General features: G+C 43.0%; 1 protein-coding gene across 2 annotated transcripts in view; it reads left to right on the top strand.

The window, feature by feature from the left end:
• Rora (RAR related orphan receptor A) overlaps positions 1 to 20945 on the top strand; it is a 701488-nt gene that overhangs the window by 561050 nt on the left and 119493 nt on the right. The gene's annotated exons all lie outside the window — the stretch shown is intronic.

The following is a 20945-nucleotide window of genomic DNA, read 5'->3' on the forward strand; positions in this document are numbered from 1 at the left end:
CTCCATTTGTATTGTTGGTTCTAGGCTTGTTCCAGGGATCATCAAGGAACTTGTGGTTTCAAAAGTTTGTAAATTCCAAATAATCACCTAAGGTGATTATTTGCTAAAAGAGGAGGAATGTATTGACAACCCTCAGGACTTCAGGGTCTCCTTCCCTGAAAGTTCTCTTTTGTTCTTTCTGCTCCTAACTTCCCATTTCTTCCCTGAGTATGACCGCATGGTCTTCACAGTGGTCTTCCTCCAGCCCAGTCCCAGAAGTATTTCCAGCGTTCAGATGTGCTGAGTGAAGAAGTCCTGAGCTGACAGCACTCCTTAGAGAGGCCATGCTACCTACCTGAACCATTTCTCACAGAGCTATGCTAGAAATAAAACATTGAAATGGCTGAGGGATCCATACATGTACAATCCTTGATGTGCACAGAAGATACCACTATCTTTTTATTCAAGCAGATGGATAGTGGACGCATGTCCACTTGGCAGTGTTACGGTGTATTCTTGCACACTAAGAATTTGAGAACTACCGATGATCATTGTTTTTAACTTGTCCCAGGGTTTCCTTTCCGTTAAAGTCTCTTTAAGCATGGGAAGGACACAGAAGATTTTTCAAAGACAGTCACCAACCTTCAAGAAGAGATCAGCCTTCCATTTTACATATTTATTCAGAATCTGCTCACCAAACATGTTCTTCCCATTGCTAGCCCTGCCGTGAGTATTGTTCCAAGTGTATTCGCAAACAAACAGAGCCTTCTTCTTAGAGCTTACACTCCCAAGAAGGAACAGAAAATGAGCCGATAAGCAACACAGAAGATAATTGTACAGAGTAGCAAACGGAATTGATGAAAATAAGCCAGAGATCTGACAGAGAGGGGCTGGGCCAGGGGAGATAAATTTTATGTGACAGCTGAACTTGACCTATGTGTTGAAGAGCTTTCAGCTCTAGGAGAATCTGGAAGAAGCTTGACCTAAGTCAAGGAAACAGCAAGTGAAAGAGACCTGAGACTGAATAGAAATATGGCTTGCACAACAAGTTTGGGAAAAGGAAGGCTACAGCCTCTGAAAAAATGTATTAATGTAAGAATGTGGCCATAGAGGCAATGGTGAGCAAGGACTTGACTTTTGAGGCATTGGGATTGTATTCTAAGTTTAGTAAGAAGGGACTGGTGGCTCAAGGGCACAGCTATCACTCAGTAAGCACAGGGTACTGGGTTTGAACCATGGCATTTAAAAGCTGTCAGAGGGTTATAGGCTGAGAAGGGAGTGGAATGTGACTTACAATATTTTTTGTGGTGTGTGTGTGTGTGTGTGTGTGTGTGTGTGTGTGCGCGCGCGCGTGCGCGCGTGTGTGGTCAAAGGACCACTTGTGGAAGTCAGTTCTCTCCTTCCACCATGTGGATTGTGAGGATGGAACTTAGTTTGTCATGCTTGGTAGCAAGCTCCTTAACCCACGGAGTATTCTTGCCTGCCCCTTCATTTGCAGTTTCAAAGAACATCTCTTCTGCTATGTTGAGATGGATTGTAGATGAAAGACAGAAATGGGGTAGGAAGATCTTGCAATGGCCTAGTGAGGAATGGCAGTGGCTTTGATTAGCAGCAACAGGAATAGAGAGAATTTGGTAAATTCCAGATATCTCCTTAAACTAGGACCATAAGAACTAAGAGAAAAGCAGTTAAAGTCCAAAGGACTAAAATGATTTACCTAAAGGAGAGAATTTGGAATTGATGCCAACAAATACTGGGTACTTAGCAAGGTCACGAACTTTGATCCTAAGGAAGCTCTAAGGAATGTAAGGATTCTCAGGCTCTGAGAAGTTAAGTAATCCACTCCAAATCAGACAGAGTACATACTGCATTCAGGAAGCAGGGAGAGGAGGGTGGAGAATGCCAGACCAACCGAAGCTATACTACAAGACCCTGTGTCACTAGATGAAAAGAAACATAGTTGTGGGGTTGGTGATGCTAAGGCAGAAGCCCAGAACTTTTAGATGTATCTTTCGGCCCATTTCTACTGTATCAAAATGTTTCCCAGAGCAGCAGAGAGGGAACCTTGAGCACAGACTCCTGGAGAGGGGTGTCTGCTTCTTCTTCTAACCTACAAATATCCAATAGGCTCTTAGCAGATGCAATCATAATCTGCAGATTCCCTCCCATCCTGTCATCATAAACCAATTCTCTACTTACCCTTCCACCCCTCTCCCCCCACATCCTCACAATGCCGAGTCAGGCACAGCTCAGTCCTACATACTTTAACTGGCAGGGACGTGAGGCCCTGAACACACTCCCCTTCCCTAGTTGCTGTAGCAGGAAATTGCTCGTATAACCCCATGACAATTTTTCTATATTTAGCAGAAGTAGCAGTGGTGAAGATCTGTCCAGCTCAATTTTTTTTTTCCAGTTTCAATGTTGAAAAACCTCACCATCTACTGAGAGGCACATTGGCCTTGACAGTCTCAGAGTGGAAGGCAGCTTCCCCCATTGCACAGGAGTGTCTACTGGAAGCCATGCTCCAAAGTACATGAACCACTTTTGTAGAGCAGAAATATTTCACAAGTTAAATGCTCCCTCTCCAGCACTCCCTCCACACCTCCCCTGACACACAGATTGAGGAGACTAGCTGGTCCCGTAGGTGCCTTGATGGCTTTTTTAAAAAATTATTATTATTCTAAGAATGGAAATCAAGCATGAAAGATTTAGGGGGAGATGGTCTATTGCTGGCATACGTGTTAATTGGCAGGCGTCACACTTGGATTTTATTTCTTTGCAATGTGGCATGAGAAAGAAATGTAAAGGGTGGCCTAAGGTTTAAAACCATAGATGACCATGTGTGTCTGGGTGAACGGTGCAGACAGAAAAGCAGCAGATGATACCAAGTGCTTACTATGCCAAAATCATCAACACAGAGGCTGCCCATAGCTTATCCTTACATTGGCTTTTGCGATGAGGTACAGTTTAGCTTTGCTCCAGCCAAACTAAACCAGATATAGTATACTGCCCATGACTGACCCATATCACTGTCGATGAGCCAGAGAGAATGAGCAACTAATGGAAAAACTGAGCAATTAAAGAAGAGTGAGGAGAGGTGGGAGAATCACTAAAGGAATATGGGAATCACCAGATGGTAAAGCAACGTGCAGCATATTGTACACAAACACAGACAGACAGACACGTGCCTTGGGAAATAAAAGAAACCATGGACTGAAGGTTAGTAGGCTGAAAGAAAAATGTACATTTTCTATGTGTAAAATACGATTATAAAAGTCAGAGACTAGGGGTCAACAAAAGGGTTCAGTAAATAAAGGCACTTGTCACTAAGCCTGATGACCCAAGTTCAATCCCCAGAACCCACATGATGGAAGTTAGGAACCTATTCCTGAAATTTGTCCTCTGACACAGGCTGTGGCATACATATTCCCACACTCCCTCACCCATAAACTACACACACACCACACACAACCTTCACAAGCTACTACTAATAATAATAAATAAATTTTAAGAAGAGAGTAGGAGCTAAGAATTCAAATCGCTGAATGATAGAATATTTGACTTCCATGCATGAGTTTGTGGCTTCAGCTTCTACCACAGCAAGTAAAGAAAAAAGAAAAAAAGAAAGGAAGAGAGAGAGAGAATCAGAAGATGCACCTTTCAAAACAAAAGGTACAAAGCAATGATATTTATATTTAAAATATGTCTATATAAGAATAAAAATAGACAAAGGTAACAACTCATTAAAGAGAAAATACAAGTAACTAGTTAGTTTACAAAATGCCACTCAACCCCACAGGAACCACAGGGTTAAGTATTCAGGAGCCAACAAGATACTGATAGTATTTAAACATCTATCAATTCAGCAGGCACTTCAGGAATTTATTCTAATACCATGTCAAAAATGAACAAAGCAACATCCCTGGTGATCTGCATTCAGGTTCTGAGGACCTTTAGCATTCTTCAAAGTGGGGATTCTTCTTCCAGTAGACTATTTAAGGAAACAGTTACAAATGGTAATATACATGCATAGAAAAACATGTTTATTTAGGAACTACTTATAAGCAGCTAAAGTGGTAAGCACTCTAAGTGACAAATACTGGAAAAAGTATCGAATTATATCCTAGAATGGAACACTACTCTTCCATTAAAATGATATTTAAACTGAGGTCCAGCTCTAATACCTCAAAAAATAATAATAGAATAATAATATAGAATAATAATAATAACATAGAATAATAATAGAATGTGGGGGTGATCTTGCTCCAACAGCTGTCACCCCATTAATCTCTAGGATCACCTCATTGATCACCAAGGTAGATTCAGCTGATCTGGTTGGCTACCTATGTGGGTATCCCTTTTCACCCTTCACACTTCTGAGAATAACCTTCTCTTTTAGAGGAGGACGGGTCTTTAGTCAAGGGTACCCCGATAACTGTGTCTCCCTCCTAGGACCTCCAAGTAAGTATCCTCAAAAGATAATACATTTACTGTATGGCCATCCACTCTACAGACACTGGATCTGGTCAAGAAGTAATAAATATATTTAAAGAATTTTAAAATGCATGAATACTTTGAACAAACCGCAGTGTGTGAAATCCTACATACACAACTATCTCAGACCTTTGCTGCTAAGAATAAAAAGCAGGGGCTGGATTGGGGTTAAGAGCTCTTGCTACTCTTACACAGGAACCAAATTTGGATCCTAACACCCATATCTCCTGTCCTAGACAGGGAAAGGAAGGCTCTTCAAGGATAGGACCAGGCTCTCTAGCTCCTCTTCTTTTAGAAGTGGTGGCTACTGTTGAATATGCACTCACCATTTCATTCTAGCTGCACAAAACAGTTCGCTCAATAGACAGAGATACAATGAAAATCCAAGTATATGAAGATCTGGGAAAGAGGCTTAGTAGCCATTGTTTGTTGGGCATGCATGTAGACCTGAGTTAGAGCCCCAGGACACACATAAACATTCTGGGTGTGATACCCCAGTCTTGTGACCCTAATGCTGGTGAGGTGGAGACAGGGGGATGACTGGCCAGTCCAGCCAAATAAGAAAGTTCCAGGTCAGTGACAGACTCTGTTCCAAAATGGAAGGTGAACAGTGCCGGAGGAATGGCACTCAGCATTGATCTTTGATCTCCATGAATGTGTACACATAAACACACACACACATGTATGTACACATACATACATAAACTCAGAGAGAAAAAGTCTAAGTATATGGATTTTTAATATGTCTGGCAAGAAATACTTTTAAAAAATACTCTGCAGACTACATAAACTTAGGAAGTTTGTTTAAGAGATGCAAAATGTTTGAAAATGATAAATCCAAAGAGACAGACTTGCTAACCCTTAGCACCTTAGGTATGGGCAGGTCTGCAGCTGACCAGCCAAAGCTAGATGTTGACAGGGGCTGGGGACAGCCAAGCCTAGAGAGGAGTATTTCCTTTTCCCTGAAATCAGACACAGAACATAGAGTGTGCTATGTCCAGTTTGTCTATCCTAACCACCTAAGCTTGCTTCTGTTTCTAAGGAAATAAAAAAATCCCCCCCACCCCCAATCCCCCGGCTCTGATTCATTTCTGTCAGGCCTGGGAGTGTCCTTGGATGAAAGCTGTTCTGTCCAAGGAGCCTTAACTGTTTCTGGAAAAGCCTCCTGATACGTTCTTCCCCTTTAAAGTATGTACCATCATTTGGTTTGCACAAAACACATTTTCACTCAAAAAAAAAAAAAAAACAAAAACAAAAACAAAAAAACAAATGTCATTAAAATCAGAGCCGGGGAGATAGCTCGGTCAGTAAAGTGCTTAGTGTGTGAATGTAAGGACCTGAGTTCAATCCCAGAGCCCACAAGAAAATGAGAAAGACAGAAAGACAGACGGGAAGGAAAGAAGGAAGGAAGAAAGGGAGGGAGGGAGGGAGGGAGGGAGAAAGGAAGACAGAAAAGAAGGAAGGGAGGAAGGAAGGAAGGAAGGAAAGAAGGAAGGAAGGAAGGAAGGAAGGAAGAAAGAAAGAAAGAAAGGAAGGAAGAAAGAAAGAAAGGCAGAAAAGAAAGCTGGCATCCACTTGTAATCTCATGACTAGGAAGGCCAAGATAAGTGGATCCCTGGGGCTCACTAGCTAGTCAGCCTAGCCTATTTGACAGGTTCCAAGCCAGTGAGAGACCTTGCCTTACAAAACAAGGCAGGCAGCACCAGAGTTATGACCTCTGGCTTTCACATATACAAGAAAATATGCACCTGCACATAAATATACATATACACACACTTTAAAAAAAGAAGAAGAAATTCTTTGTTCCAAAAAAATAATATTTACAATCTAATAATTGTATTATTAAGTATGGCTATAATTTTTTACTACCCAGAATCCCAGGAGCTAGGCTAATCTAGGTTTTTTAATTGAACAATCAAAGAAAATTTTTTCTTCAATGCTCATCTTTCTTCTCTTCTTTTCACCAAAAAGTTTAATGTATTCTAGTCAGAATAAAACGCAGCATTCAGCAATATGCTACCATCACCCTAAAGTTTAGTGTTCTTTCCACTAAAAATATAAGTAAAAATAGCACATTAACTTCTAATTTGGTGGTTAGGAAGGAAAATCTATGGGAAGAGCATACCCTAACAGCCAGCTGAAATTGCAACTGGAGGTCCTAGGTCATCTTCGTCCTCCTGCCTGCCCTGAGGCAGCACATGGATGTGTGGAGACATGGGGGTGGCAGCTGGGCCCAGGTGACTAAAGCTATTAAAAGCAGATGGAAGGCCAGTTTCATTAGCTGACTTGTAGCGTGGGAGGGGAACAGTGTCTGAAGGGCTCTGTGTTTGCCAGCCAAAATGTTAATCACTCAGAAACATCAAGAAATTAGTTAGTGAGATGTTTATCAACTACCCAAAGCAGAAGTTGACTTTGTGTGAAACGCAGCTCTGGAACCAAAGCCAAAGGCTGTCTCCCTTTCCACTGAGCCTAGGGGGAAATCCTATCAGTAGTAGGAGAGCAAACAGAGGAACGAGAAAGGAAAGCAAACTGAGATTAAATAGGGATGGAGGGGAGGGGAAATACCCAAGTTTCAGTAATTATCCAAGTTGGGTTCTCGGGAGGCTGAAAGAATTTGTAACTCACCCTACCTCAGAAGACAGATGTTTGGAGTCTCCAACTAATACCTGGTTACTTAGAGCAGTAACCCAGCCAATAGAGGACTGTTAACACTAGGGAACATTAAATGGCCTCCCTAAAATCCAATGGGAAGTGAACCATTGCTGTTTTGTTCTGTTGTGTTTTGATTTGATTGGTTAAGACAGTCCCAAGTAGTTTGGGGTTGCCTTCAGCTTGCAATCCTCCTGCCTCAGCCTCCCAAATACTAGGATTGCAGGCATATACCCACCATCCCTGGCTTGGGAATAATGTTTTTAATGAGTGTGTATATATTTTGCACTTTTGCTTTTAATTCATTCAAAAGGTCATAAAATATTAAAATTATAGCTAAACTCCACTACAGAAAAGTAATGATACGGTAAAAGAGCTCTCCCTTGCATCTTAACCTGGAGCATCGTTTTCTAAAATGTTGGGCCTGTTACTCTGGGTCTTAAAGCACACATGGACATACATACCTTCAAATGTGTACATAGACATAGCTGACTGTTCCAAAGGCCCTCGAAAGTGATGTTTTTCCAGTGGTATAGCCCTGAGGATTACAAGAAAGGATTTAGGGATCAATTGGTAAACGACATTTGGATTTCCTCTGTACCATTTAAATTCAAATTTTCTGTCCAAGTTTTGATGGTAAAATTGCCTTTATTTGTGTTTCTCTGGTTGGAATAGAGCTGAAAAGACTTGTAGAAGCCTTGGGTTGGGCAACTGATTTTAACTGTGGTTTCTGTTACCTACGTGGCTATTTTAGGCAATTCTCTGCCTTCACACTGACACTTTCCCTTATGGAAAATGGGAAGGGTGATCGAGAACCTGAACTTTGAGGACTTTCTCTAAGCTTGGCTACCAAGAACACCTTCCTTTTGGCAAATGCCTAACTCCTCTCAGCTGGGGTCACACATCCTGCCAGCTCACAGGAGCCAGGCAGCTTAATTACCCGTTCTTTGAAAGACCTCCACACTCTCCTATAGAGGGACCACCAAAACCCCGTTCACATTATCCAATTCCCAAAGCATCCATTTCCCATAGACCTGAACGAGGAATTCAGACAGAGCTACCTTCCAAAGAAGCTGAGCAGAGAGTTTTTCTCCTACATTAAGGAAAGACTTTGTGATTGGCGAGAAGATGCACGTACGAGTAACACACACCTCAAATACAAAGTATTGAAGTGGCTAAAGGCACAAGCTGCTCTTGCAGGGGACCCAAGTTCTAGTCCTATCTGTAACTCCATCTCCAGGGGGATCCAATGCCTTCTTCCGGCCTCCACAGTCACTTTACACTCAGTGCACACGTCCACACACAGATGCACATACATACATATATAATTTAAAGTAATAAAAGGGCATTTTTAAAAAATAAAATAAGAAAGTTGGGTGCTCTTGAAAGGGCATCAAAACTCAAAGCCCCTCGTGAGTATTTTCTCTTTCTTTTCTTGGAAGATATGCTGCGGTTTTCTCCTCAAACATACACAATGGGGTTGGGGCTGTAGTTCAGTTGGCAGTGCCTGCTTACCATGCACAAAGCCCTGCTTTCAGTCCCCAGGACTGCAGAAAACTGAGTGTCCTGACACACACAATATCCTCAGAAGCAAGAGGATCAGAAGTTCAAGGCCGTTTTTGGCTACTTGGTCAGCTGAATGCAATCTGGTCTACATGAGACTCTGTTTCAAAAAGGATTGCATGATGGTAAAATCTTGCTACTGTCGTTGAACAGGTACAATGACAGTCCTGCCTGTCTGAATGATCTTACCCATGGAGCCAGCACCAGATTACCTAGATGTTTATATAAAAATGAAGGCAACACTTTGTAAGGCTGCCAACTTGATTTAAGAAACATTATCCTTTATTATAAGAATGTGAGTGTATTTAAATGTTGTTTTCATTGTGAAAGAGTGGTAATGAATATGGCAGCTGGTTTTCTATCTGATTTTGTTTTTAACCTCTATTAAATCAAGTTTAACCTTGGCATCTGAATATTAGCTATCCCACAATTTTATTTTCTTTTTCTTTAACATTTTATTGGTCTGCAAAATCAAAACTTTGGACCCCATCCATATACTGTTAATTCTGACTAAATGCCGATGGGGGGGGGTGCAGATAATCACCATCCTGTTTAATCCAAAGTATCAGATGCCTCTCCCACCAAAACTCGTTCTTCAGCTAATGATAAATGTGATGCCTGGCGCTTTTCAGTCATCTCTATCCTCTAATGAGGTTCTTAGAATTAAGCCCCTTAAAGGTCAAAAAATGAAGGAAACAATAGGGGGAAAAAGAACTTGGGTTATCATTGCCTGCTGAACAGCTTCCTTGTAAGTTAGCAGGGAATAAAAGCATGTCCTACCTCATATTTACATCATGCTCATACTAAAAACACATCATGAACTATTTATCTGAAACTCAAATGTAACTGGGAGTCTGCGCTATGCACCCAGGACTGTCTCATCCTTTGGAAATTACCTGGATAGTAAAATCTGATTGAAATGAGCCTCTGTGGACCCATAGCTAATGACAGCATTTCAGCCATCTTTGAGTTGTCTAGTTTTCTTATGCAAATGTAAAATCTTTAGGTTCTGGGTTCCCATAAAAGTGTATCAGAGCCTTCTATTGAATCCAGTGAGGAGTAAAGCAGGCTAACTTTTCCCCAGTTGGCCTACCTTGAGAGGGTGTCAATGACTAGTGTGTCTGGTCACCTCTGCTACCCACTTCTGAACTGGTGTACAGGTGCTCCCCAGCCACTTGCCTCAACCCACACCAAATTTCAGGACTTGAAAGTCTGTAGGTGGGAAGTAGTGAGGAAAGCCAGGATCCAGAAGCCCTTAGCTGCACTGGGCAAGTGGCCAACGCACTTGTTCTCTGCTTTGTTTTTCTGATGTTAAAACTAATACTAAGTCAAAAGCCTTCTTCTTGTTTACCCCCTCTGTCTAACCATCCAACCTGGCAGATGCAGGGTTTGCTACCTTAGCACAAAACAAGAGTAATAATGAAACTGTTGAGTGGGGCCCTGGCTACTGAGAAAATATTTGCAGGAAGATGGCTTTGCATTTACAAAATAGACACCTATTTGCCTGTTCCAGAAATGGACTGATGTAAACTGGAGATTGGCAGGGAAGCAAAAGTCTAGGTCAGACACTCAGTGTGCATTTCATATATGTCTGGAAATATGATGTAAAAAAATTTTTATGTGTATGTTTGTGGTGCACAAGCATGTTCACAAATGTGTATGGGTGCATGTGTATGTGTGGGCATACATGCACATGTGCGTAAGTATATGGAGGCCTGAAGTTAATATTAAGTGACTTCTGTAATTGCTGTCTGTTTTATTTATTGAGGCAGGGTCTCTAGCTGAACTCAGAGCTAACTGATTGTGATGGCTTTAGGTAGCCAACTTGCTGCAAGGATGCCCAGTCTCTGTCTCCTGAGTGCTTTGGCTATAAACAGCCCCCATACCTGGAAAGCTTTTATGTGGGTTCTAGAGATCTGAATTCTGGTCTTACCACTTGTGTGGCAAGTGCTTTATCCACTGAACCATTGCCCTAGTCTGTTTGTTTTGTTTCCTCTATCTATCATCTACCTATCCATCATCTATCATATATATATATATATATATATATATGTATATATATATATGATATCTGTTTATCCATCATCTATGTTTATTTCCCCCCAATCACCTCAAGCTTTTTATAAAAGGTGTGTCTGGGTCATAGCAGTGTTTATTCACTGAAATAAATGAGAGTGAAACCAAATTGAGACACTAAAGCCCATTTTTCTGCAGTCAGCCAACTATCCTGAGATATTTCGGGCCGAGAGAAGAAGAAAGCTGGGAGGGGGAGTTTCACCCTGACTCAAATGCCATCTCTCACAGTGACGTTGGGGAGGTCATGTTCCTGCCAGGACATCAGCCTGTCCCTTCTACACATGAAGGAATTGGACAGGGTTGCAGAGCTAAGTCACAAAGGAAGTAGAGAACAATTGCTGAGCTACACAGAGGGCTCATGCACCCCCAGTGGATCAAAGACTGTGGATAAGAAATAACAGCCACATGCTCCCTGGCCTCCAGTTCTGACCTCCAGGTGTCTAAATGCAGCCATTCTTCATGCCTTCTGTGCCCCACCCCCACCTGTCCTGTCTGGGGAAGGTCAGTTGGACCACATGCTTGTCCTTTTCCAGGGGCCTAGTGAACCATCCTGGAGGGTACCCACCACCTGGACTCCCATATGTACAAGTCATTTTTTTTTTTACAAAGCTGCTCCTCAGGGTTGGATGGATGAAAAGTCAGAAGCATTCAACCCTCCTAATCGTTTACATGGCTCTACAGAGCTGGGCTCAATGCTTTTCCTGAGTTCCTTCTTTTTCTGTTCGCCAAGCTTTGCCACAGTGGGCACTTCCCTGTTAGATTCTCTAGCAAACACTGCCTTTTGAAACTGCAGTTGGATGGGGAAATATATTCACCAACTGATTCTGCCCTTTGTAACTGATTAGAGTATGGTGGAAAAAAAAAAAAAAAACAGACATTGTGCGTGTGCGTGCATGCACGTGTGAGCATGCAAAGGTGTGATCGTGTGTGAGGTCAGAGAGCAACCTTGGGTGTCCACCTCATTTCACACAGGACCTCTTCTTGTTCGGGGCTTCATACACCAGGCTACCTAGCCTACAAGCTTCTAGGGCTTGTCCAGTCTCTGCCTCCCATCTCAGAGGAGGAGCTCTGAGATCACAGATTACTACATCCAAGTTTACGTGTGTTCTGGGGATCTAAGCAATTCCTCATGCTTATGTAGCAAGCACTCTATGTACTGAGTCACCTCCTAAGCCCAAGGTTTGCTGTTTCTAAGGGGACCTCTACATCCTCGGCTCTGGCGCCAACTCTTGCACTGTTCTGGGTCTCCCTGTACAATGGCTTTCCTTTTCTATTACTGACCCTGATAGCAAACCCATGGGTCTTCCTTTGCTCCTTGCTGATGCAGAATCGTCCAGTAACATTCCTTTCTCTTCTTGGGTTCGTGGCAACAATGGGGAAGTTAAATTTGGAACCACTCTTGCCTTCCCAGAGCCTTTGCCTTGTTGTACTCATGCGCCTTGATGCTAAACATAGGCAGATACTCCTAGAACCCTTGCCACCTACATGACCCCTGTTACCCCCAGCCTCTTGGTCTTTGTTTAGGTCTTTTTTAGCCATCTCCGGATGGAAAATTACTGAATGACCTGTACCTCTGAGAGGCCTACACCTAGGACATTGCTGGCCTTTGCCCAAATTATGCCACCCAGTTTGGGATGACCTGACACTCTTGTGATTCCTCTGGTGACCTGGCTGGGTCCCAGCTGCCTACCTAATTCATGCTTGCTCCATTTCAGTAATGGCTTACATCAGTGGATCTATTCTCTTCCTCTCTCTCTCTCTCTCTCTCTCTCTCTTTCTCTCTCCTCATTCTTAATATCAACTCACTCATCATATCAACAAGATAAATTAACGCCTAGTTTATGCTCTACAGATGCATCAGAAAGCACACCACCTGCCCCAAAGGATCTTAGACACTCACTGGGGAAACACACAATAAAGAAAACAAGCCAGCCATTATTAAAATCCCCCGCAAAAGCTGCGAAGAAATGAAGCTGGATAATGTGAGCAGTGATGACCTTTGGCGCTTTTAGATAAATGTGTCTGTGGTACCACAGTTAAGTCACGATGTCAAGAATGACAACGGAAACCTCACGAGCTGGAGAGATGGCTCAGTCATTAAATTCACTTAACTGCCTGTACAGAGAACCTAGATCAGTTCTCAGCACCCATATATGCCTTACAACCATCTGTAACTCCAGTTCCAGATCTGATGCCCCTTTCTGACCTCTAAGAACACTGCATGCATGTGGTACCTGTATGTGTAAGCAAAGCACCCATACACATAAAACAAGGATGAGAAAACTGCCATAAGAAAAGAGGAAGGGCCGTGCTTTTCAGACTGGCTTCAGCCAGAGAACAGGGAAGACCTCGGTGGCTTTGAGATGTGAACAAGACTTCTCTCAGCTTCCCTTACCTTCCAGACTTGCCAGTCACATAGGTGCCACTCACCTACCTGCCAGTCCCCTGCTCACACGACACACATGCCCCCTGCTGCCAAGGCTCATTCTCTCGGTTCCCCTCTTCAGACACATGGTTTCATCTTGTCTTTTATTGCCCAGCTGTGTGGAAGATCTTTCTAGGACTTGAACTTCACATTTCCCTCTTGGGAAGGCCATCCACCTGGGCTCTCCTTCTAGGGGTGCTGAAGAAATCCGTCTCTACAGTTCAGGGCACATCAGTCGATATCTGACCTGTGGTGGGTGGCACATGCAGTGCCATCTAGGGAGTTAGCTCAGTGTTGCTCCTTCAAGATGAACAAACAGCAGACAAACTGAGGACCATCCGACCATTCACCCACCCAGCATGATTCAGCACTGCCAAGGTCATCAGAACTAAAGCAAATCCAAGGAACTGTCAGAGCCCAGAGCTGGATGGCAGAGTGGGACCCCAGTGGCATCCTAGTACAGGGAAATGGCAGGAGGTTAAAAAAAAAAAAACATGGAAGGCTAAGTAGATTGTGAAGTGTAATAGGTCGTGGATGCCCGCCCCAGTGTGGATGACTCAGTTGTAGCTGTGCGCACCGCAACAGAGCAAGGTGATAACACCACAGTAAAGCCATGAAGGAGGTCTATGCTATTTTTGCAACTTCTCTGTAAATCCAAAACTACCTAAGATATTTTATTTGTTTGTTTGTTTGTTTGTTCTTGACTTGGTCTGACTGTATGTATAGCTTGGTTAGCCTACAATTCACTATATAGATGAGGCTGGCCTAGGACTCACAGAGATCTGCCTGCCTCAGCTTCATGAGCTTCATGGGATTAAAGGTGTGTACCACCAACCCAGCCCTAAGATACTTTAGAAAAGATTGTTACCGGCGTATATGAGTTATATATGCCAGTATCTATTAATGGGTTTCATCATGGCATTTTCACGCATGTATGTAATGTAGCTTGATCATATTTGTGCCTCACAACTGTTTCTTGTCTCCTTCCTACTCCTGCTGATTGTCATAGCCTGTCCTCAACGAGCCACTTGCTACTTCCACGTCATTTGTTCATACATTTGTTTGACTTTGGTTACCCAGTAAGTTTCTTTAGCATTGTTTTCAGGAGCATGGATAAGAGGTCATTTACAGGGGCATGGGAATTATACCAGTGTCTACACTGCTGAATAAAATGTCTCTCCTGCCCCCAGCAACCACTAACTGCCTAGAGAGACTCAGGGGGGGAGTGGGGCCTCATGGGCCCCATGCTTTAGCAATGGTTATCAGAAATTAAAGATACTTTATTCAAACTAAATATAAGCAAAGACACTCATAAGGCATGGTCCTTTATAAGCTTATGTTTTAAAGAGGATACACAAGCAAAGTAAATATTTGTAATACAGCCTGATAAAGGAAACAATAAGAATGTGTAAGTAAATACAAAAGTAGCCCAAAGGAAGGTCATGATTGCCTCAGATAAAGAAGGCATCAGTGGAGAGGGCAATGCCTAGGCTGAGAGAAGGCACTGGATTCTGTTGCTTTAAGTGCCCTAGTATCCCTGAACATCAAGGAAGAAGGGGAAAGATCACACAAGTAGCCTGAATGTTCTTCAGCCATGAGTGGCAAAGCAGGGAGGCTGGGGTGGGACCAGCGACTCATGGGTTAAGAGATAACTAGACATGTGGCTGGTATCCAACACAAAGACGGCCTCTCTGGTTCTCTCAAGGGAGTTTGAACAGGTCTAAGAAGAGGGGTAGTTAGGATATAGCTGAAGCAGAGAGACGAGATGGAGATGGAAGCTCCGTTGTGAAGCATCATGCAGCAGCTGGTGCCATCAGGGCACAGAATCCATGTTTGGGACAACAAACAAGCCATCTGGTGCCTGGGTGGGCAGAAAGCACAGCAGGCACCCGAAGATAAGAATACCATGAGAATACGACCAAGAAGCCGGTGATGGGGCTGGAGAGATGGCTCTAAACTAAGAGCACTTGCTACTCTTGTAGAAGATGTGAGTTCAGTTTCCAGCTGCCCGTATCAGGCAGTTCACAACCTCCAATACCTAAGTTCCAAGGCATCTGTTGCCTTATTTTGGCCTCCAAAGGCACTGCACACACCTGCTCCACATACAGACAAGTAGACACACACACACACACACACACACACACACACACACACACACACAGAAAACTCAACAAATTCATTTTTAAAAGAAACAGATAATAGCCTGGATCTCCTGTTTCATGAAGCCAGGAACCAATCCAAGCCCAACTATCCTGGGAAATGTGGGTAATATCCCCGGCAGCCTTGTAGGATGGTGTGGGGAAAGGAAGAGCATCTATATAAAGCTCTAAGCACTATCATTGGCACCACCAAATTTATTCTTAAGAATATTGTTTTCCTGTGCTTACTAAATGTGTAAGGCATATTCACCCCATGTGTATTCTCGAAGTCACCTTCTAGCTTGGTGAGTCTAGGTTCCTTATGCAAACAGCAAGAGGAAAGGAGGGCAGGAGGATGGTTAAGAGCACAATGCTGCTCTTGCAGAGGACTCAAGTTTGCTTCCCAGCAGCCACACCAGGCAGCTAACAACCCCCTGTGACTCCATCTCTAGGGGATCCAATGTTTTCTTCTCTCTCTCTCTCTCTCTCTCTCTCTCTCTCTCTCTCTCTCTCTCTCTCTCTCTCTCTCACACACACACACACACACACACACACACCATAATTAATAATGAAATCAGTTTTTAAATGAAAAGAAAAGAGAGGAGGAGAGGAGAGGAATGAACAGAAAGAGCCTGTAATCCCCAGCATTGCCCCCAATCAGATGTGTTATCAACTGTGGTTGGCACAGTCTAATGAGGACCTTGAGCCTCAGGGAATCTTTTCCCTTATTTCCCTGTCAGTACAGCATGGGAAGTCCCTGCATTAAGTGTGTGTGACAGTGTCTGCCACAGCTTAGAGGATCCCTGATTTGGAGAGGGTTAGTTCAAATAAACCTACTCAGCTGGATTAAGTTGTGGGGAACTGAAGACATGCTTTAGACAGAGATGAGATGGCCCAGGCAGGGAATACATGGTGTCATCTCTATCTCCATGCTTTGGTGAGCAGGAAGGACATGGAGGGCTCTGGGGATGCATCTTATCCACCCACATCCTTCTCCACACCCCTTGGTTGTTCATCTTCCCACTGTGACGCGTGAGCAGCATCACACTCATTTCTCACTAAGACACAGTTGCACAATACAATGCTCTTTTTCTTTTTATCTGCGTGTATATATCTCTGTGCCTATGTACACATGTACAGATTGAGGCCAAAGGTCAATGTTGCCTTCCTCCTTTGTCACTCTCCGCTCTTATTTTTTATTATTTATTTATTTATTTTTCAAGATAGGGTTTCTCTGTATTGCTTTGGACCCTGTCCTGGAACAAGCTCTGTAGACCAGGCTGGCCTCAAACTCACAGAGATCCACCTACCTCTGCCTTCCCAGTGCTGGGATTAAAAGTGTGTGCCACCAACGCCCGGCTACCACTCTATTTTTTGAATAAAGGTGTCTCACTGTATGGGGAGCTCAGCCATCTGGCAAGGCTGGCTGGCCAGTGAGCCTTACAGATCCTCCTGTCTCAACCTCGCCAGTGCTGGAATTCCAGGGGCACAACATCATGCCCAGATTTCTAGGGTTCTAGGTAACCCAAGAAGACTGAACTCAAGTCTTCATGCTTGCATGGCAAGCATGTCACCCACAGAGCAGTCTTTTCCTTTGTTTTTTAATAGCATGAATTAATTGTCACACATGTGTATACTTTGATCCTTTTTACTACCATCACAGTTGCTAATTTCTATGCAGTGTCCCAGAAATTGATTTTATGACTGGGATATATTGGTTACATGTGTGTTTATATAGTGTTCTGTTTCTTGATTTCTTCCCATTAATACATCATTGGCAATTGCTCTATCAGAGTCCATGTAGAAATAGCTTGCTTTTGCTAACACCTGTATGATTTTCCACTTTATGGCTTCGTTGTCAGCCATTCAGTCTTCCACTAATCCAATTTTAAGTTGCTCCCAGGCTGTGTAAATACACACAGAATATCCTTGAACATGTACCATTTTGCACATATGCAAATAGATACATAGAATAATTTCCTAAATGAGAGTGGCTAGAATAATGGGAAAATGGATTGGTGGCAACATTCGTTACACAGTGAAGTATGTGTATGTCTCTCTGTATATAGGTTCATGTACTTGCATACAATTTATTGCCCTGTCTGCTAAAGTTTGTTTTTTAAAAGTAAATTCTTAAATTATTTCTTTCCCATAATGCAACTGGTTTTAGCCTTTGGTGGTTTCAGTTTGAAAAACAAAACAAAACATGTTTAGTGCATGTGTTTGCACTAAATCCTGCATCTACTGGAGTGGAGGGTTTCTTAATCTTTCTGGAAGCAGTTGCTGCTGTTGGCATGCTGGGACCCATTGCTTGGTTACTTTTTCCAAAGCTCTGATGATGCTAAGGCAAATGGCACCAGTGCTGATAAGATTTGGTAATTCTGAATATTTACAAAGCTGCCTTGCCCGACATGTCAAAGCACTTGATGACATTTCTTCACTGTCCTCTTGGTGTTCCCCCAAAGTACTGTTGAACATAACAGTACTTGAACATAAACAAACCATCCAGATGGTTTAAAAGTAAAGAAGGAAGCAGCATCCAGCCAGCCCAGGGCTCATACTGATGCCACCCTTCGGTTAGACCAAGCATGTCCCTTCCTATAGAAATGTTTCCAGTGAGTGGACATCATATGTAAGCAGAAAACAGAAAAGATCTTGGCCTGTGGATGTTCCAGGGACATCAGATGGTGGAAGTAGAAATGTCCCTGAATGTAAAAGGATCTGTCCTCAAGCCTTTGGGTCACTGGATTCTCTCCATTTGGAGTCTTGCTAGTATTTACTATTAAAGAAAATGGATCAATATGCCAAATGAATCCCAGTGACCCAGTTAAAGGGGGAAGGAAGAAGGAGAGGAGGAACAGAAAGGGTAGGAAAGACATTAAAAGGAAAGAAAAAAAAATAAAAAGTAAATAAAACTTAATTCAGACTTCATGTAGCCTTCCAGTGTCAAACAATACCTATGGGAAGAAAACCCAGCCTTATGCATAATGTTTGATTCCACCTTGAAGGGGTTGTTGTAGGACTTCCTATCCCCATCTCTCTGTCTCTTCTTTCCCCACCCCCGTGCGTGCGTGTGTGTGTGTGTGTGTGTGTGTGTGTGTGTGTGTGTGTGTGTGTTTGCAAGTACCCATAAACATGCATGAGCAACCCAGATTGGGAACATTAGGTTCCCCCTCTAATGTTCTCCATATAATTGCTTTGAGACAGAGTCTCTCAGCATATCAGAAGCCAATAATGCTGACTGGTCAGCGAGCTCTGGATCCCCTTACCTCTATCTCCCATTACGGGGTTTATTGGCAGGTGCAGTCACACCTAGCTTTTTACATGGAAGTTCAAGCTCAGCCCTCATGCTTATGTAGAGGGCATTCTTATCCAATGAGCCATCTTCCTAGACCCTGATACTCATCTTACCTTACTTCTTCCCACTGTTTCCAGTGCCCCAGAAATTATACCCTAGTATACCACACCAACCACACATGGAAGAATTTCAGCCTTGGGGCAAGGATGCAAGTGGCAACAATGTTAGCTAACATAATCTCATATTTCAGATATAGGATACAAGTCTCTCAGCAAAACTATAGTTATTGGGTGACAAAGACTCCATGTTAGGCACACTGCTTCTGGGAGATCATGAAAGACCGACCAATAGTTGAACTTTCGGGTAAATTGTTAGGCAAATAACACTGATCATCAGGAGACAAATAAACATCCCTGGCATCCATGCCACTCCATCTAATCATGCTGCATTCACTCACACTGTGCAGTTTGAGAAATTCTTTGTCCATCTGCACATAAAGTTTAACCAGAGCCTAGAGCAGTATAATTTTACAGGCAAGAGCCCAGGCTCTGGAGTGAGACTACTTGGGATAATTCTACCATTGGCTTCATTCCCTCATCTGGAATATGGGACTATGAATGTATCTATAGCATGGAGATGTTGAGGTTAATCAATTTTATTTCAACATTAAATAGCAAATGCCTCTCAGGCACCAGAAAATGCCAAGCAGCAGCTGTTACAACTTTCCATTTTAACTTCTGATATTTTAAAGATTTATTTGGTTTCTAACTATATGTTTATATATGGAGGTAGATATATACACATGTGAGTTCAGGAACCTGTAGAATCTAGAAGATAGTATGTGGTCCCCTGGAGCTGTTGTGAAACACCCACTGTAGATTCCGGGAACCAAACTCAGGTTCTCTCTAAGAGCAATACAAACTCTTTACTGCCAAACCAACTCTCTCTCTCTAGCGCTGATTTCTGGTTTTTATAATACATCCTAATCAAGTACTGCAGAACACTCTGCTAGATCCCAATCCTACTGAGCTGACTGCCCACCCTGTGGGGACTGCATCTTCTACATCCCCAAGGGGCTTCTACTGTGAGGATGCAAGCCACATCCTTTGGTCCCTCTTTCTCTAGAACCCTTGCAGACTAGCCTTTTGAAGATTTTGCTGTGGTCTTGACCCTTTCAGACTGCCAATCTCAGGGTTTGGGAATAGAAGAAAGAGTGGAGAAGTAAAGAGGGGTTCACAAGAGACAGGTATACTTTGGGGTGCTTGAAACTAAGGTCTTGTTGCCTAAATGTTGCTACTTCTCAGAGTACTGGCAAGGGACTGCCTTGTGTCTTAAACGCTGATGATACAGTATTCTTTGTACTATGTGTGTGGGTACATGCAGACATCCATGTGTGCACATGTGTACAGATGCAGATAAATGTGTTTGTGGGGGCCAGAGGTCAACCTCAGGTGACTTCCTGAACCACTCTCTACCTTATTTATTGAAACAGGATCCCTCTCTGAATCTGAGGCTCATCAATTTGGCTAGACTGACTGGCCAATGAGCATCTTGGATCTACTCGTCTCCACCCTCCAGGACTAGAGTTACAGATGTGGGCTGTCCTGCCTGGTTTTTACATGGATTTTTATAGGAATCCAAACTCAGGAGCCCATGCATGCATAGCAGACACTTTACTGACAATGCCACCTCTAGTCACACTTTAAACATGTATGTTACATTTTTTTCATGGTGTTATTCTCTAGCATAGTGAATTTTTGTGTTAGTATAACTTCAAACTTATTAAAATTTGAAAATGTAGAACAAATAATTCCCATGGATTCTTTAAACATAGTCACCAGATTTTTGGTATTTCTATCCACTTTCTTTATTCTTCTCACCTGGCATGTAGGTACACTGGAACATTAATATTTCATAGAGATAGGTGTGTCTGTGTGTGTGTGTGTGTATGAACTAGTGTGAACACACACACACACACTGTAGTCCTGGAGGCAGGGGATCATTCCCTTCTGCCATCTTTTCTGTGTAGAGTTTTCTAGGTATTTCTCTCCTTCCCCACAGTACAATGATCATATTCAGGGAAGGTGGCGTTGATACAATGCTGTTCTTTAGCCCACTGTCTGCTTCTGTATTTTTAAAGCCTTCCTTGAAAAAGCAGGTGTGGGACAGATAATAAATGTGCTCCACAGCCTAATTAGGCCACTTGTTCACCTGGTGACCCCCTTACTGGAGTCATTCTTCAAAGCTCTGCTCTAACAAGACCCCCCTGCAAGCCTGTGCAGCCTGCTGTCCCCACCTGGTAGAAATAATTCTCGCCCTGCAG

Source organism: Phodopus roborovskii, unplaced genomic scaffold, assembly GCF_943737965.1.
Source record: "Phodopus roborovskii unplaced genomic scaffold, PHOROB, whole genome shotgun sequence".
Taxonomy (NCBI): Eukaryota; Metazoa; Chordata; class Mammalia; order Rodentia; family Cricetidae; genus Phodopus; species Phodopus roborovskii.